The sequence below is a fragment of the Mustelus asterias genome, chromosome 20, assembly GCF_964213995.1.
Source record: "Mustelus asterias chromosome 20, sMusAst1.hap1.1, whole genome shotgun sequence".
Classification (NCBI taxonomy): domain Eukaryota; kingdom Metazoa; phylum Chordata; class Chondrichthyes; order Carcharhiniformes; family Triakidae; genus Mustelus; species Mustelus asterias.
Genome location: NC_135820.1, coordinates 57,636,447 through 57,656,628, shown reverse-complemented (window position 1 = coordinate 57,656,628; position 20,182 = coordinate 57,636,447). Strand labels below are relative to the sequence as shown.

At 44.3% G+C, this 20,182-nt stretch overlaps 1 protein-coding gene and 1 non-coding gene across 2 annotated transcripts in view; both read right to left on the bottom strand.

Moving 5' to 3' along the window:
• xkr7b (XK, Kell blood group complex subunit-related family, member 7b) overlaps positions 1–20,182 on the bottom strand; it is a 221,219-nt gene that overhangs the window by 140,489 nt on the left and 60,548 nt on the right. The gene's annotated exons all lie outside the window — the stretch shown is intronic.
• LOC144508765 (U2 spliceosomal RNA) lies at positions 8,312–8,511 on the bottom strand. The gene has a single exon (XR_013500332.1). It is a non-coding gene; the product is annotated as a U2 spliceosomal RNA (small nuclear RNA).

The window sequence follows — 20,182 nt, the reverse complement described above, 5'->3', positions numbered from 1 at the left end:
CATCTTCTCCACATCCATCCTGTCACTACCCCTCATGATCTATAATGTTCTGATCAAGTCACCACTTGCTCTTCTAAACTCTCATGGAAACAAACTTAACCTCTCCAACCTTTCCTCACAAGACAATCAGCCCACTCCTGCATTAGTCTAGTAAACCTTTTCTGAACAGCTTCTAACGCATTTACATTTTGTACACAATATTCCAGGTGTGGTCTCACCAATGCTCTGAAGCTGAAGCATAGCCTCCCTACTTTTGTAATCAGTTCCCTTCACACTGAACGATAACATTGTGAGCTTTCCTAATTACTTGCTGCACTTGTATGCTAGCAATTTGTGATTCATTACCTGCATACGGACCTTCCTGCCACAAAAAGCTGGAAACCTAATGCCTGTTAGCTTAACGTTTGTCACGTGGAAGATTCTGGAATCGATTACTGAGGTTATAGCAGGACACTTAGAAAATCTTAACACAACCTGGCAGAGCCAACATGGGCCGGAATTCTCTGGTGTTGAAAGCCCTGCCAGTGAGAACGGAGAATTTGGTGCTCAGTCAAATCTACATTCACTGCAGCGAGACCGGAGAATCCCAGCCATGGTTTTGCGAAAGGGAAATCACGTTTAACTAGAGTACTTTGAGGGAGTAACTAGCAGTGTGGATAAAGGGAAAACTGTGGATTTGGTGCACTTTGATTTCCATAAGGCATTTGGCAAGGTGCCACATCAAAGGTTACTACACAAAAGAGCTCGTGCTGTAAGGACTAATATAGTAGCATCACTAGAGGATTGATTATCTAACAGTAAATAGAGAGTCGGCATAAATGGGTAATTTTCAGGTTGGAAACTTGCAATGAGTAGAGTGCCACTAGGATCAGTGCTGGGGCCTCAACTTGTTACAATCTAGATCAATGATTTGGATCAAGGGGTGGAGGGCTAAATTTGCTGAGGACAAATGTAGGTAAGGACAACTAAGCTCACATTAGGTTTCTGCAAAGGGAAATAGATGGATTAAAGTGAGTGGGTAAAAAGGTTGGCAGATGGGGTTTAACGTGGGAAAATGTGAACTTGTCTACTTTGGCAGGAATAATAAAAAAGCAACATGTTACTGAAACGGAGGGAGATTGCAGAGCTCTGAAGTTGTAAAAACAAACGGTCTGTGAAGCTTTGCTCAGCAAGTTGCCTACTGGGGGAGAATGTCTCACCAGCCTAGTTACAATTGGGTCATAGTCCATCTTGTATCATAACCGACTATATCCCCTGACCATATGAATAGCCTCTCAACCACATCTGTGCAGTTTTCATCTCCTTATTTAAAGGAGCATTAAAAGCAGTTCAGAAAAGGTTCACTTGTTTGATTCCTGGGATGAGGGAGCTATTGTACAAGGAAAGTGTAGACAGGTTGGGCCTGCATCTATTGATGTTTAGAAAAAATGAGATGCGATCTTCTTGACATATATAGAATTCCTACAGTGCAGAAGGCCGCCATTTGGCCCATCGAGCCTGCACCACCAACAATCCCACCCAGGCTCTATCCCCATACCCCAGGTATTTACGCTAATTTCCCTAACAATAAGGGGCAATGGAGCACGGACAAGCAACCTCATTTCTGGAGTGTGGGAGGAAACCCACACAGACACGGGGAGAACATGCAAACTCCACACAGTCACCCAACGCCAGAATTGAACCCGGGTTCCCGGCACTATGAGGCAGCAGTGCTAACCACTTTGCCACATAAGATGATTCTGAGGGGGCTTGACAGAGTGGATGTTGACAGAACGTTTTCCCTTGTGGGAGAGAACAGAACATGGCTTAAAAATAAAAGTGGTCTCCTACTGAAGACAGATGAAGAAAAATTTCTTCTGAGGGTCATGAGTCTGTGGAACTCTTGCCCAGAGAGTGATCGAGGCAGAATCACTGAATACATTTGATGGAAAGGTAGTTCGAGACCCTCATCAATCAAGAATCTAATGGTATTGTACTGCTAAGACCACAACCAAATTAGTCACAATCTAATAGAATGGTGGCCGAGGCACGAAGACTGTATGGCCTTCTGCTCCTAACATGTATGTAAACCAGGAGTTGTACACTAGTCGACTGGAATAAGGAATCGAAGGATGGGGCAAAGAGGAAGGCAGAACTGCATGTGGATGAAAGCAAAAATAATTCAAAGAAAATTTAAGCTATATGGGAAACAAAGGGAATACAAAAGTACTAACATAAGAAATACAATTTGGATGAAAATGCTGTAGTGGTATCAGGAAGTGAATTCTTCACATCAATTTTCATGATATTCAAATGAGCTTTAATAAAAGTGAGACAGATGGGCAAGAAATAAATCATGAATCTCAACACAGTACTTTGGCAGAAGGATATATATAATTATGGGAATTGGAGTGTAAGCATTCAATGATAGCCTTTGGTCAGTGCTTGCTGTATGTCTGCTTTAACACCAAAATGTATTTTATATCTTGAACAGTCGAAGAGCAAATTATAACTCTGTACTTGGCCGAACAGGGTGGATTGGCCACAAAAGCACCAAAATTAGTGTTATTGCCCCATTTCCACCTGGAACACACTAACCGCCATTTTAATTTGAGGATTGAATCCGGTGGTAAATGCATAATTGAATTATGACACAACTCTGAATAAAACACTATTTTAAGTGGGCTGGTTGAAAATTCTCCCCATTGAGTAACCTGTTAAGCAAAACTTCACAGATTGTTTTGATAACCGGTTTAAAATAGCGCTTCCAGTCATTCCAAGGGTTCTCAGCTGTTGGCACCCAGCTCATACAGATGTCTGTGTGTTGTGCATAATTGATTCCCAAACAGATTGTAAATTAATTGGGCCGAACTTTTGGTGCAGTGGCAATCACCGTCAGATTGCTCCACCGCTTCTATTTTCCTCCCTTTAAACTGGAAAACCCATTCCTCATCCAGGCTTGCGATTCGGGTCTGCTGAAAAATATGTTTATTTATTAGTGTCACAAGTAGGCTTACATTAGGCTGCAGTAGGCTGCAATGAAGTTACTGTGAAAATCCCCTAGTCACCACACTCCAGCACCTGTTCGGGTACATGGAGGGAGAATTTAGCATGGCCAATGCACCTAACCAGCATGTCTTTTGGACTGAGGGGGGGGAAACCGGAGCACCCGGAGGAAAACCACGCAGACATGGGAAGAACGTGCAAACTCCGCACGGACAGCGACCCAAGCCGGGAATCGAACACGGGTCCCTGGTGCTGTGAGGCAGCAGTGCTAACCACTGTGCCACCCTACGAAATGTGCCATGCTGCCCTACATGTAATGTAGCTGCACCTGTTGTCCTTTGATGTAGTGTAGGAGCATTGGGGCAAACAAAGCGCACCTTTTTACAGCATTAGTTACCATTTTCTGATAAGTGTAAATGTCCGTTTGTGTAAAAAGCCATTCTGACAAGGTAGACAGATGGGTATGTGCGTGATGTTAGTGGGTGGGAGAATAGAATGGGTTGGGGGTGGGGGGGGGGGGTGCAGTGTGGAGGGTTAGTCATGGGGTGGGGCAGGTAGTTTGACATGTAGGGGAAATAGTCAGGGGATGGTGTGAGGGGTAGCTAAGGGTATCAGGAGGGGTCAGTAGCATGGTCACCCAGGAGTTATAAATGGTTTCTTTTTAACATTTCCTGGATAACTATTCTGTGAATCAAGTCAGAACCATTCAAAATAGCCAACTTTAAATTGGAGTGTTAGAGGGCTCCAGAAGCACAGCAATTGTCCAATGGAAGCTGAGACTATTTCCCATGTAGCCAGTGTGTGGGACTTCAGAGACCACCCCCAGCACATCATCCGGGGAACCTCTGGTCCAACCCTCTGGAGAACAGAAGATATCGACCATTGTTTCTGGTTTTTCTTCTCAATTCACTCACCCTGGTTAAGCACTCACTGCTGCCATTTGTGTTATTTTTCTGGAAGGTCTTTTAGAACACAGCCAAAGACCTAACCCAATACATTGGTTTTAGAAGTTGCCGCTGAACATCTCTGGGGAGTACTCTTGTGGCTGTACTTCACCAGATCGCCTGTTACGGGAAAACTTGGCCCTTGCTGGACTGGCACTGCCTGTCAAAGTAACCATCACCATTAACTTCTTCACCTCTGGCTCATTTCATGGCTCCTAGGAAGCATCACCCACTTTTACCAATCTACAGTACGTAGCCTTGTCCAACAGGTCATCTTCAGGAGGGAACTGACCAGTGTGCCAGGGGAGAGGAGTGAAGGACTGTTGCCATGTACTCTCAAGAGCTAGAGAAATGCGGAGCTCAACTCTTCTGTGCTATTCTTGTGAGGTTATTGAAGTGTTTCCTGCAGATCATATCTCTGGGAGGTTTTGGAAAATCTGTGGGTTTGCCTACCAAACTCAACCTTCATTTCAGTCAGTTTCCAGAAAAAGCAGTCAAAAGGGAATGTACCTCCCTGGAAGGTGTGCATTCTGCTTTAAGTGGGCCTCTGGGGAGCACATCAGAAGTGGCCAAGTTTCCCATTCAACCACAGTTCAGGTAGGAAGCCAGCCTATGGGATTGAATGAGGTCCCAAGAGTTAAAACACCACAGGCATAATAACATTTTCCGCAGCAAATGTACTTTGTATTCCCCTCTAATTCTCTTTGAACTGTGATGTGGTACATGGAGAAATACTATGTGCAACGAATTAATGCAAGAATTCAGTTTTATTAAAGCACTACAGTCGAAATATTTTTAAAACTTGCATTCACATTCCGGACACTCATGAGTATCGCCATCCCAAAGTGCTTTACAATTCAAAACATACTTTATTGGCTCTAGACACTGTGCTAACTAGGAAATGCAGACATCCTACACAAACAGCAATGTGATACTGACCGGATAATCTTTATTTTGGGATGTTTGATTGAGAGATAAATATTGGTTAGGACACCAGGGATAACTGCCCTGGGCGACCAGGGATAACTGCTCTGGGCGACATGGTGGCACAGTGGTCAGCTCTGCTGCCTCACAGCGCCAGGGACACGGGTTCGATTCCCGGCTTGGGTTATGTATGGAGTTAGCACGCTCTCCGTGTCTGTGTGGGTTTCCTCCGGGTGCTCCGGTTTCCTCCCACAGTCCAAAGACGTGCAGGTTAGGTGCATTGGCCATGGTAAATTCTCCCTCAGTGTACCTGAACAGGCGCCGGGGCGACTAGGGGATTTTCAGAGTCACTTCATTGCAGTGTTAATGTAAGCCTACTTGTGACGCTAATAAATAAACTTGAACTTTGAGGTCAATTAGGGATGGGCAATAAAAATACTGGCTTGGCCAGCAACGCTTGCATCTTGTAAATTAATTGTTAAAAAGCTTCCCTGATTTTCTTCAAAATAGCACCATGTGATTTATTACATACATCTTCGAGAGCAGACAGGCCTCGGTTTAACTTCTCACCCAAGAGTCAGTGGGCATGATCTTACCTGCCCGTTCATGCCACACTCCCACTGCAAGGATGACAGAGAATTTGGCGACAAGCCAAATCTCCCTTCACTGCCTCGGAATGGGAAAATCCCGCTGGCGTGAACAGTCAGAAGAGTCCGGCCAATGGGTGGGATTTGCCAGCCGTGGGTGCCCCAAGTCCGGACATTTCTGCCAGAGGTCAATGGGCCTTTACGTGGTTTGCCAAATTTTGTCCCGCCCGCTATGGGATGGGAAATTTCCAGCCAACATCCCTGACTGGGGTGTCAGGTGGATTATTGTGCTGAAGTGGGTCTCAAACTCTCAATCCTCGGACTCCAGAGATGAGAGTCCTACCAACCGAGTCATAGAAAACACTCAGTGTCAGGGAGTTAGGACAGAAACAGGGACTTCTGTACCAGCAGCATTCAATTCCTTTAAATAAATAATCATTCCTTGCAAATATCTTGAAATCCACCAGTTTCATTATATTGATTCTAAAACATTTGTTCAGTACAAAAACAGAAAATGCTGGAAAATCTCAGCAGCTCCGACAGCATCTGTGGGAAGAAAATAGAGCCAATGTTTCGAGTTTATATGGCTCTTCGTCAGAGCTGAGAACAAAGAGAATCAGTGGAAATTTATATTATATTTATAGTAGAAATCTCTGCTGATTCTCTTTGCTCTCAACTTAACCCTCTCTCCACTCACATTGTCTGTATCTTTAAGACTTGATTACCTGTAAAGACTTGCATTCCAACCATTATTTTGTAAATTGAGTGTGTGTCTTTCTATGCCCTGTTTGTGAACAGAACTCCCACTCACCTAGTGAAGGGGCAGCACTCCGAAAGCTAGTGGCTTGTGCTACCAAATAAACCTATTGGACTTTAATCTGGTGTTGTGAGGCTTCTGACTGTGTTTACCCCAGTCCAACGCCGGCATCTCCATATCATGATTCTCTTTGCTCTCAGCTCTGACACAGGGTCATTTAGATTCGAAGCGTTGGCTCTATTCTCTCTCCCACAGATGCTGTCAGATCTGCTGAGATTTTCCAGCATTTTCCGTTTTTGTTTCAGATTCCAGCAGCTGCAGTATTTTTGCTTTTAGTTTAGAATCAATACTTGGGTCCTTTTATTTTCCCCAGAACATTTCAGCACTGCAGTATCAGAATACAATGGAGCGGCGCGGTAGCACAGTGGATAGACAGTGTCGGGGACCCGGGTTCGATTCCGGCTCAGGTCACTGTCTGTGTGGAGTCTGCACGTTCTCCCTGTGTCTGCGTGGGTTTCCTCCGGGTGCTCTGGCTTCCTCCCACACTCCAAAGATGTGTGGGTTAGGTAGATTGGCCATGCTTAATTGACCTTAGTGTCAAGGGATTAGCAGGGGAAAAATGTGGGATTACGGGGATAGGGCCTGGGTGGGATTGTGTTCGGTGCAGACTCAATGGGCCGAATGGCCTCCTTCTGCATGACAGGGATTCTATGATAATCCATTGCATGTATAAAGAAATACTAAGCCAGACACAAGTGTACAGCAGCCATCAACTATAAAGGGAATTTGGATAAGACTGGCAAATTGGGGGCTCCACTTGCAGCCCCAGAGACAGATCGCTGGTGGGGGATGGTCATATAAAAACGGTAGAGCTGTGGTCGACAGATTTAACATCGAGCTGGTTCTCCAATAAACAAAAAATCAAATTTACTTTTCCAGCGGCAGCCCTTCTCTCCTGCAGGTGACCAAATTCCACATGCATCAGTTGCCCTCTGATATTTGGCCCAGGAGGCCATTACTAATGTGGGAGCCTTAAATAAAGTATCAACCAGTTATTCACCAAGCATTGCAAGTCCCAGTTTTACTGGAGATGGTTTGCTGAATCAGGAAGACTACAGTGGATAAGGTCATCTCCCAGTGTTGCTCAAGGTCCAAGAAACACAAGATAAGTGCAGGTTATGAAATATTTGGCATTGAAGACACTTGTGGGGAAAGTGCTAACGTTTGGCACTTTTATTATGGACAAATGCAATTCTGATTATCTTCGATGGGGGCAGTTCCAAGCACATAAATGCAATGGAGGATTGTATATAGGCTGCTGAGTGAGAGGATGATCTAGCATACAATGCATGACTTATTGTAGGTGCAATGCCATGGTGCTCTTGTGAAGGTGAAGCAAATGTGTTCACTTATTCTAGCAATAAATCATTATAATATATATTTATAATACATCTCTCTGGCCTGAAAATTCATGTCATACCATTTTACAGGTTTCAATATGGCATTCCCACTCTATTGGATCGGTTGCTCCATAAGCATTATAAATCAGAGCCCTATTGTAGCTTTAAACTGCTTTTATAAAATTGTTCTGCCTAACGTTTAACTCACTCTGTGAGAAACACACCCAGCAAGTCATGATACTAACAGCCAGCGAGCATCACTTTAAAACGGACACTGCCCTCCATGACTTGCCCTCTTGGTTCCTCTGACTATTTTCTGCATTCTGCACTTGAATTCTGGCTTTTCTGCGTGGTTGCCAGGCTTCTTTTATTGGTTTTGGAAAGAGTTTATTTCAGTCATGGGTAGTTTGTGGACGGCACGGTAGCACAGTGGTTAGCACTGCTGCCTCACAGTGCCAGGGATCCGGGTTTGATTCCTGGCTTGGGTCACTGAGTTTGCATCTTCTCCCTGTGTCTGCGTGGGTTTCCTCTTGGTGCTCTGGTTTCCTCCCACAAGTCCAAAAGATATGCTGGTTAGGTGCATTTTTTTAAAATACTTTTCCAATTCAATCAAATCAAATCCAATTCAGAGTCTCAACAAGTTGAGACATTTCAGATCCAGGCTGACAAGACAGGACGGGAGACCAAAACCACCCTGTCCTGGGCCTGATCTACATGAGTCAAGCTGATTGGAGAAGGGGGAGGATCCTCCTCCAAGACTTGAGCTCATTTGCATCTTAGCCAAAAGGCCGAGGTGCCGCTTTTAAAAATTGCTTCATATGAAACATATGAAGCCTCAGCGTAACCTAATGACCTCAACCAAGTGCAGGCGATCCATACTACACTTGATCTTAGCCAAAAGGCCGAGAAGCGATTGGCCATGCTAAATTCTCCCTCAGTGTACCCAAACAGACGCCAGTGTGGGGCAACTGGGGGGTTTTCACAGTAACTTCATAGCAGTGTTAATATAAGTCTACTTGTGACACGAATAAATAAACTTAAAACTAAACACTAGTGGTTTTCCAGCTCTGTCTTTGGGGCTGGAGGATTAGGATGAGTGGAAAAGAGAGAAGAGTTGCAAGCAGCTGGGAGGAGTAGGGCGCTATGTGGGAGGTTATACACACAGCAGATTGCCAGGGAACGCATTCACACCTATACTTCACTGTGAAGTAAAATACAAGACACCTGCGTTTCACCCAGCAGCTGGTCACTGAGTTATACCACCTGTAACAGCCACTACCTGAGCCTGAAAGCAGGGCACTGACAACATTGCGCATGGTTATCAAGGCCCTTCATCCTAATCCCAACCTTCTTAAGCATCCCACTGAAATTTCTTTTCAAAACCAACAAAGCTGTTAATTGAAGCGAGTCCGCAATCACAACAGCAATTTATCAAATCATTTGCATCGCTGTCAATATCTGATCATGAAATTGCAACCTAGATCTCAAGTAATTAGCCTGCTAGAAGGTCAAGTGCATGTCTGAATTTTATGGCTGGCCTTTCAGATTGCTCAGACAGCGAAGTATGACAGAAGGTGGAAAGCAATTCAGTTTATAGGGAGGGAAGGGCTTAATTGTGCAGATCAGCAGGAATATAAACATTTTATTTTCTCTATTCCACGACTAGATGGCAGAATAAGAGTCACACCAATATCAAAATGCACAACTTCACTACACATCAAGGACAGCGGTTTTTCATGGCCGCGTGGCCAAAACATTGCCTTGAAAGAGGCACTCTTGAATTGCTACAGCCAGCAACACATTAATACATTTTGCCTTTCTGTTTAAATCCATTATTCACCATTAGAATGAAGTCAGGAGAATGTTGCAAGGTTGGAGAGGCCATGACCAGGTAAAGAATAAATGAAGGCACGTGCGATCGTAGCAATTTTGATGAAGGCATTCAAGGGTGCATGACCAAGTGTGTAGAAAATGCAAGGTTATATCAAACCACAGAACACAGTAGAAAGATAATAAAAGAAAGTAGCTGTTAACGTGATAGGTGGCATCGGAACATGATTACGTGATTCATTACAAATCAATGAGAAACCATACACAAGATCAGGGCTGATAAACCATAAAATTGGGTACTGTACCTTAGCAGCAGTAACTGGAACATCAGAGTGTGTGACAGAGTTTTAAATGGAAGTGCAAGAAAGTGACACTGACGAATTAACAAAAGATGAGTTCACACTTGTTCCAGGTTTGATTCGCAGAATACTACAATGCAGAAAAGACCCTTCGGCCCATCAAGTCTGCACAGGCGCATGAAAGGCCCCGATTGTCAATTTTTAAAAAACTTTTGAAATCTAGAGAAGTTTGTATTTATATAGCACCTTTAACATAATACAAATGTCCAAGGTGTTTCACAGGAGCATTATGAAGCAGAATTTGACACTGAGCAGACAGCCAAAAGGTTGGTGAAAGAAGTAGGTTTTAAGGAGTGCCTTAAAAGGGAGGAAACAGAACCAGAGAAGCGGAGAGGTTTCGGGAGGGAATTTCCGAGCTTGGGGCTTTGGCAGCTCAAATCAGGGATGGTTAAGAGATCAGAAATAGACGAGTGCAGGTATCGGAGGGTGGTGGGGATGGAGGGGATTACAGAGAAAGGAAGGTGCAAGGACATGGAGGGATTTGAAAACTTGAGCTTCCCAGGCATCCACCCTGCAATCTTTATGTGGAGACCTCTGGGTTGGGGAGGTGGGTAGGGATCCCCCGGTGCATCATTGGGATATCCCTCCAAACTGGGCATGACATCTGGAGCTCAGAAGTTATGGGCCTGCAAGTCAACCAATCTCATTGGAACTCTGCCTCTCTCACAAGAGATTCCTGTCTTCACCTTTGATGCAAACTTGAAGTTCTCTCCACAAGCTCTCCAACCCAGAGGGCATCAACGACGGCCAAGTGTATGGAGGGTAGATGAAGTCAAGGCAAGGCTAGGAGGAAAGAAAGGTGCGGAGGAGTGTTTCAGAAGCAGATTTGCCAAGGTGAAAATAGGCAGCCTTAGCGACAGTGCTTATTTGTGATTAGAAACTCATTTCAGGCTGAAAAAAGGCACCAAGGTTCTGAACAATCTAATTCTACCTCAAATAGTTGCAAAGGAGAGAATTCAAAAGAAAGTAACAGATTTGATTCCAGTATTGTACTTGGGCTGCCAAGCAATTTTTCCACTAAGCTATGCAGCAAGCAGCCTTGACGGTATTGTGTGGACCTTATTCTGTGAGAAATGAATGGAAGAAGTGAAAAGAAATAGCTCTATATAGTGAAGGATGGGATGTTACTGCTGATTGGTCAGGCAATTGCCATTGTAATAGGGCAGTTCAGTTTAAGAGTCTTATAGCTGATTGGTTGACTGTGCAGAATGGATGGTAGCATGTTTCTTCAATAAGGGTAACCAGATGTCAGTTCTTGGCTTCTTTTACCTGTTTGACTTAGTCCTCCAGACAACAGCCAAGGCATGCTGCCTGAAACTTCGTAGCCCATCAGTTCTTCCAATGAACAACTGTTCTTTTTACGAAAAAAATTCTACATGGTGGCACGTAAATTTGTCTTCCTCAACCTTTCTTTTTCCACATTCTTAAGTCACGCATCAACCGATGTTCCTCTGCAATTGTCTACCTTGAGATTCGTAGTAAATGGGTACGTGGAATATTCCAAAAGTACACATTTGAAAGTCAGGAAGATTTGGAAGGGCAGGAGCAGTAACCCTGATCATCAATGACGACATGAGAACTGAAGTAGAAAAGGATTGTGCGTCAGACGCTCAGGAAGCAGACTCTATCGGTGGAGATTAGCAACAAGGTTCAGAATTTATTGGTGCGAGTGATTTAAAATTGGCCCACAAAGTACTTGGAATAAAATTAATGAGTTACCAGTGCAATTATAGACAAAGAGATAGGATTTGGTGGTGATTACTGAGACATGGTTACAAGGAGACCAGGTCTAGAAATTGAATATCCAAGGATACTCAGTATTCGGAGATAGAAACTAAGGAAAAGGAGGTGTTGTACTTTGTTAGTGAAGGAAGGGATCAGTTCTGTAGTGAGAAATGATACAAGCATTGGAGATCTAGATGTGGCATCAATCTGGGTAGAAATAAGAAATAGCAAAAGAAAGAAGTCCCTGGTAGGAGTAATCTATCGGTCCCCAAACAGTGGTTCTGCTGTGGGACACAATAAACCAGGAAATACTGGTGGTTTGTAAGAAAAATCCATCAATAATTAGGGGTAATTTTAATATGCACATAGACCGGATTAATCAAATTGGCACGGGTAGCCTCGAGGGAGAGTTCATTGAATGTATTAGAGATTGTTTCTTGGAGCAATATAGAAACATAGAAAAGCTACAGCACAAACAGGCCCTTCGGCCCCACAAGTTGTGCCAAACATATCCCTACCTTCTAGGCCTACCTATAACCCTCCATCCTATTAAGTCCCATGTACTCATCCAGGAGTCTCTTAAAAGACCTGATTGAGTTTGCCTCCACCACCACTGACGGCAGCCGATTCCACTCGCCCACCACCCTCTGTGTGAAAAACTTACCCCTAACATTTCCCCTGTACCTACACCCCAGCACCTTAAACCTGTGTCCTCTCGTAGCAGCCATTTCCACCCCTAGGAAAAAGCCTCAGAGTCCACCCGATCTATGCCTCTCAACATCTTATATACCTCTATTAGGTCTCCTCTCATCCTACGTCACTCCAAGGAGAAAAGACCGAGCTCCCTCAGCCTATCCTCATCAGGCATGCCACTCAATCCAGGCAACATCCTTATAAATCTCCTCTGCACCCTTTCAATCTTTTCCACATCCTTTCTGTAATGCGGCAACCAGAACTGAGCACAGTACTCCAAGTGGGGTCTGCCGAGGGTCTTATATAGCTGCATCATTATCCCCAGACTCCTAAACTCAATCCCTCGATTGATAAAGGCCAGCACACCATACGCCTTCTTAACCACCTCTTCCACCTGCGGGGCCGATTTTAGAGTCCTATGGTCCCGGACCCCAAGGTCCTTCTGATCCTCTACAGTACTAAGAGTCTTTCCCTTAATATTGTACTCCTTCATCCCATTTGACCTGCCAAAATGGACTACTACGCATTTATCTGGGTTGAAGTCCATCTGCCACTTGTCCGCCCAGTCTTGCATCCTATCTATGTCCTTCTGTAACTTCTGACATCCCTCCAGACTATCCACAACCCCTCCAACCTTCGTGTCGTCGGCAAACTTACCAACCCATCCCTCCACTTCCTCATCCAGGTCATTTATGAAAATGACAAACAGCAAGGGTCCCAGAACAGATCCCTGGGGCACACCACTGGTGACCGACCTCCATTTAGAAAAAGACCCATCTATACACACTCTCTGCCTCCTTTGTGCAAGCCAGTTCTGGATCCACAGGGCAGCAGCCCCTTGAATCCCATGCCCTCTCACTTTTTCTAGAAGCCTTGCATGTGGGACCTTATCGAACGCCTTACTAAAATCCATATAAACCACATCTACCGCTTTCCCTTCGTCAATGTGTTAGTCACATTTTCAAAGAACTCCACCAGGCTCGTAAGGCATATATGTTGTATATATGTTGCATATATGTTGTTGTAATATGTTGTGGAAGCAACCAGAGGGCAGGCTATTCTTGGATTTGGTACTGTGTAATGAGCAGGAATTAATAAACTCTTAGTTAAAGATTCTCTTGGGAACAGCGATCATAGCTTATTCAAAAAAGGAGGGAGGCAGAAAGTAGTGAATTATAGACCAGTTAGTTTAACATCTGTTGTTGAGACATTGTTAGAATCCGTTATTAAGGAAGCAACACAGGACACTTGGAAAGTCAAAATGCAATCCATCAGAGTCAGCATGGTTTTATTATGGATAAATTGTGCTTCACTAATTTGTTAGATTTCTTTGAAGATGTAACAAACCAAGTGGATAATGGGGACCCTGTAGATGTGGTATATCCGGACTTCAGGAAGGCATTTGATAAGGTGCCACACAGCAGGTTAATACACAAGGCAAGATCACACGGGTTTAAGGGTAATTTATTAGCTTGGATAGAAGACAGGGAGTTGGAATAAATGGGTCTTTCTAGTTGGCAGGACATTAGTGGGGTGCCACAGGGTTCAGTCCTTGGGCTCCAACTATTTACAATTCATATTCATGACTTGGTTACAGGGATAGAAAGTATGATAGCCAAATTTGCAGATAACACTAAAATAGGTGGGATAGTCAGTTGTAATGAGGAAATAAGTTTATGAATGGGTACGGATAGGATAGGGTGAGCGGGTCAAAATGTGGCGGGTGGAGTTTAACGTGGTTAAGTGTCAGGTTATCCATTTTGGTTGGGAAAATGGAAATGCAAATAATCTAAAGAGACACTTCAGGGTGCTTTGGTGCACAGGGATCTGGGTGTCGTCGTGCATTAGTCGCAGAAAACTGGCATGCAGGTAATAAGAAAAGCAAATAGAATTTTGGCATTTATATCTAAAGGAATAGAATATAAAAGTAGCGAGGTGTTGCTGCAACTGTACAGGGCATTGGTGAGAACACACCTGGAGTTGTGTGTACAGGTTTGGTCCCCTTATTTGAGGAAGGATTAAAAGGCATTAGAGGCAGTTCACTAGATTCATTCTACAGATGAGGGGTTGGTCTTACTAAGAGAGATTGAGCAGTTTAAGCCAATATTTTTCTCGAGTTTAGAAGGACGAGAACACACCTAATTGAGGTATACAAGACGATAAAAGGTATTGACAAAGTGGATATAGTGTGGATGCTTCCTCTTGTGGGGCAATCCAGAATGAGAAGCCATGGTTTTAGGATAAGGGGTAGCAGATGAGGAAAAGCTACTTCTCTCAAAAGGTCGTGAATCTGTGGGATTCATTACCCTAGAGTGTGCTGGATGCAGAGACATTGAGTAAATTTGAGGAGGAAATAGACAGGTTTTTAATTAGTAATGGGTTGACGGGTTACGGAGAATGTGCAGGAAAGTGGATTTGAGGTCGAGATGAGATCAGCCATGGTTGTATTGAATGGCGGGGCAGGCTCGAAGGACTGAATTGCCAACTCCTGCTCCTAGTTCTTATGTTATATCATTCCACAATGCTCCTGTGAAAGCATTGTGGAACCAACTGGGGCAAAGCTAATTTAATTTTAGAATTGGGCAGCTTTAATCAGTAATCTCATGGTAAACAATCTGGTTGGAGATAAAAGTGATCATAATAAATCCGAGAGCGACATGCTCGAGTCCAAAACGAGAAGTTTAAAATTAAACAAAGCCAATCATACAGGGGAGAGAGAGTTGGCTAAGGTTGATTGGGTAAATGGGCTAGCACTGATAAATAAACAGTGGGAAATATTAAGAAAATGTTCAACAAAAATACATTCCACTAAAGACAAAAACGCGGCAAGAAAGACACATTTAAAGCTTACTAAGGAGGTTAGGCATAATATTAGATTAAGATAGTCTTTATAATTTTATGGAGAACAGTGGTAAGCCTGATTAGGAGAGTCTTGGTAAGCAGCAAATGGTGATAAAATGTTAATAAAAGGGAGGCATGTTGTCGGGGATGAGAGCGGCAGTCAGGAGATCCTGTGGGAACTCAATGGGTCAGTACGATAGTTACACAGGAGTTAAGTCGTTTTAACACTTCTAACCTTTCCTGCGTAACAATTGCTGTTTGAGATTTAAATGGAAGTTCCGGATGGTTCCCAGTTCAGGGCAGTTGCCCAATAAGTTTGAGCTTCCCAGGCAACCACCCTGCTCAGAAGTTACGGGCCTACAAATCAACCTCTCTCACTGGAACTCTGCCTCTCTCACGAGAGATTCCGGTCTTCACCTTTTGAGTTAAACTTGAAATTCTCTCCACAAGCTCTCCAACTCAAACAACGGCCCACTTTGCAGGATTTCAATCTCATCTCCCCAGATTCCCGAGCATAATTTCATCCCTTTGGTGACGACAAGCAGACCACTGCTGCTGCTTCACCCCAACAACCCCTAGTACAGAATCACCAATCTTGGGTTGCCATCTTGGACAAGCAGCATGGTGGCACAATAGTTAGCACTGCTGCCTCACAGCGCCAGGGTCCCAATTCCTGGCTTGGGTCATTATCTGTGTGGAGTTTGCACATTCTCCCCGTGTCTGCGTGGGTTTCCTCCCTTAAGCCCAAAGACGTGCTGGTTGGCCATGCTAAATTCTCCCTCCATGTACCCAAACAGGTGCGGGATTGTGGCGACTAGAGGGTTTTCACAGTAACTTCAATGCCGTGTTAATGTAAGCCTACTTGTGACTAATAAACAAACTTTACTTTTCATGATTTCTTCTGAGTCCTCTTTACTCAAAGTCACCTAACCACAGCCCTTTGCTCACTTTTAACTTAACCAGGTCCTCTTCCTGTCTGGGATTCCTTTTTGGGATCTCTCCCTGCCCGGGACGCTTCTTTTTAATGGCACTCTGCTCCTGGTCATGTGATCTGGGTTTTCATGCCATTTTCCCTCCCTTTGCGCGAGGACTTTGAGCCGGTTCTTGGCCCAAAGAACTCAAAATGTCAAACAGCGCATGTACAGCCCACTCCTGGGTTGAGCATGTGCAGAAACCCGGAGGTCTGTCAGGACTTGAGTTCTTTGTTCCCAAGAAGGTAGGTTGATTTTCATAACATGTTTGATAAAATGTTTTAAGGATGTCCAGAAGGTCGATGAAGGGGAGCCAGTCGATGTAGTATACTTGAATTTCAAAAAGGCATTCGATAAAGTGCCTCAAAAGCTTAATACTCAAGATAAGGGCTCTTGGAGTGGAGAGTAATATAACGACAAGGATGGAGGACTGATTAATGGATAGGAAGCAAATAATATAAATGGAACATTTTCAAGTTGGCAGCTAGTAACTAGTGGAGTGTCACAGGGGTCTTGTATTGGGACCTTCAGCTGCTTGTAACCTTATGTAATGACTTAGAACCTAGAGCTAAGTGTAATATATCAATGTTTTCTGACAATATAAATAGGTATGAATGCAAGTTGCAAGGTGGACGCAAAGCAGATGCAAAGAGTTATGGACAAGTTAACCGAGTGGCAACAAATGGCAGATGGAGTATAATGTGGGGGAGTGAGAGGTTATTCACTTGGGTAATAAATAGAAAAGCAGATTGATTTTTAAAAAAAGGTGTGAAACATGTTGATGTTCACAAGGTTTGAGTGAATTTGAACAAGGAATAGATGAAGTTAACATGCAAATGGAATGTTAGCTTTTCGTGGGAGAGGACTTGAGTACCAGAACAAGGCAGCCTTACCATTATTATATAGGACTTGAGAGACCACACCTGGAATACTTTGTGCAGCTTTGGACCATATATCCAGAGAAGGATATTTGTGTGCACAGTTTTGGTCTCTATATCCAAGGAAAGATATATTTGCCTTGTTTGTGGTACTGCAAAAATTCGCTGGATTGGTTCCTGGAATGAGGGCTGCCCTACGACGAGAAGCTGAGAAAATTGGACTTGTTCTCCCTGGAGTTTAGAAAAATGAGATGATCTCATTAAAACATACAAGGTTTAAGGAATTTGACAGGATATATACATAGACAGGGCCCAGGAGAGAAATCATGGGCCCTGATGCTGCTTCTGTTTTTAGGTTCACTGATCACATTACACAACTTCTTTCCGGAAATCATTTGAACAGCTAAATCTTTCACTTCATATCCTGCAACTCAAAGGACAGTGAGTGACAGTCCATCTGTCATTTGCAAGATTTAACCTTTGTAATTGGAGTCAAGAACCGTCCTTCCACACAAAGAGAGCCACACTCCACGGAATCTAAAATGTAGATTACTAACATTGGATAAATTATACACGTTATGAATTTTCTGACTAACTATAACCACCGCTTCAAAGGGGAATGCGTGTACTTTTACTCATTAAACTGGGTTCCATAAATCGCTCCTGTAACACAAACCGTATAAAAGAACAACTGCAATCACCCGTGCATCCGTTATTCACTGTTCTCTGTTTTTAGTGAGCATCGAGAACAGTTCGAGTGAGGGCTGTCAAAGTAGCAGCTTTCGAATTGAAGTCTATACAATACAATCACTGGCCAATGGAAAGCAGAAACCTTCCATCAATCAAATGAAGCTCCCCTGTCCTTCCCATGGTGTGGAAAATATTTGACTGAGCTTGGGCCCTGGGGCATGGACCTCCTACAGCACAAACCCGTGTTTTGCCCCTTGTGCACCCTCCTCTCCTGCACTTTGCACACCTGGGGAATCTGGAACAAGGAGCACAGCCTCAGGATAAGGATTGTTCATTCAGCACTGAGCAGAGGAGAAATTTCTTCATTTCTGGGGTTCGAATCTTTTGGAATTTTCTACTGCAGAACATTCCGGATGCTCCATCATTCAGCACAATCAAGGCTGCAACCAATAGATTATTGATCTCTCAGGAAATGAAAGGATGTGGGGAGCAGGCAGGAAAGTGAAACTGAAAACACGACTGGATTGAATGGAAGAGTAACCTCATGAGTCCTTATTGTTTACTCCTGCGCCCATCTTTTGGGGGTGGGACAAGCAGAAAGTCGATTGTTGTCAAATCCCTTCTGGTTTACTAATGTCCTTTAGGGAAGAAAATCTGCCATCATGTGACTCCAGGTCCACAGCAATGTGGTTGATTCTTTAAATGCCTCATAAAATGGTCTAATAAGCCACTGAAGGGCAAATAGGGATGGGCAACAAATGCTGGCCCAGCCCAATGCTCACAAATTAATAAAAACTCATCCGAGAAGACCCTCCTCACAGCTAGAGGGACCACACTGATGGATTAACTATGTGCTCAAGGACAAATTTGGAAAATGGTGTGCATCGCCTTTCAAACTTGCTCCACATCATTCTACCCTCCTCCTGTTATCCACCAACTTCCCCTCAATTCCACAGACCCAGCCAATACCAGCATTTCCTCTGCCCTTGAAGCCTCTCCCCATTGCCCTGGACCCCATCAGCATCCACATGACTTCCCTCCCCTCAGAGCTGACACCCATTACTGTCCCCATGCTCTGCTCCCTCCCATTGACCAAGTCACCGCCCCATCCCCAGCCCTGTGACCACCACCCACCCCACCCCCTGACTAGACCTACACCTACTGGACTCTCACCCTGGACCTACCACCCCAGCACATCCTACTCACCCCTGTGACTGTTCCCCCTATCACCAGTACCCTAAATTCACTCCCAGCAGCCCACCATTGACACCACTGAACCTGGCCTCTAAGATACTTCCCCCTCACCCCCTCCCGGCTCCCTAACCCGGGTACACTCACTGGGTGGGATTTTCCATCATCCCCACAGCATATAATGTGGCTAGCGGGGGCGGGGTTCTTCCAGTTCTGCTGCTGTCAACAGGGTTTCCCATTGGTTGCTAGAGAACAGGCAACAGGATGTTGCCATCAGTGGGATCAGAAGATCCACTGGCAGGAAGGGTCGGAAAATCCTGCCTACTCACTCCCTCTCTCTTTTTCCTTACATCCCGCACTTCTGCAGTAAGCCTGTGACCTCTGTCCAGCCTTCCCTCCACCCTTCACTCTCCCCTTCCAGCCTTCGCCTGCCTCCGGTTTCTGGCCTTGGCACAGTGTTTGCTATTGGCACAGGAGTGAAGCTGTGCGAATCTCAAGGAGGAGAAAGCAACATTTACAACCTCAAAGTCGTGGAGGAGGTCAAATTCACCAGGTGCGTGCCAGTTATATCTAGTTGTAAAACTTAATGTTCTCAATTTTCGCTGGTGGGGAACTGAATTTGGAGGACGGTCTTAATTCTGGTGAGGTGGCCTTTTAATTAGCATGCAGGAGATGCAAATTAATGCAAACAAAGTTCCTGACATTGCCAGTTGGGAAACTTGATCCACCTTGAAAGGTTAGGTGAACAAATAGACAACAACACCTCCTCCACGATCATCCCCAACACCAGTGCCCCACAAGGCTGTGTTCTCAGTCCTTCACTATACTCATTATACACCGATGACTGTGTGGCCAAATTCCCCTCCAATTCGATTTTCAAGTTTGCTGATGACACCACCGTAGTGGGTCGGATTTCAAACAATGACGAGACAGAGTACAGGAAAAAGATAGAGAATCTGGTGAACTGGCACGACGACAATAATCTCTTCCTCAATGTCAACAAAACAAAGGAGATAGTCATCGACTTCAGGAAGCATAGTGGAGAACATGCCCCTGTCTACATCAATAGGGACAAAGTAGAAAGAGTCAAGAGCTTCAAGTTTTTAGGTGCCCAGATCACCAACAACCTGTCCTGGTCCCCTCATGCCAACACTATAGTTAAGAAAGCCCATCAACGCCTCTCCTTTCTTAGAGGACTAAGGAAATTTGGCATGTCAGCTACAACTCTCACCAACTTTTACAGATGCACCATAGAAAGCATTCTTTCTGGTTATATCACAGCTTAGTGTGGCTTTTGCTCTGCTCAAGACTACATAAAACTACAAAAGGTCGTGAACGTAGCCCAATCCATTGCACAAACCTGCCTCCCATCCACTGACTCTGTCTACACTTTCGGCTGCTTCAGCA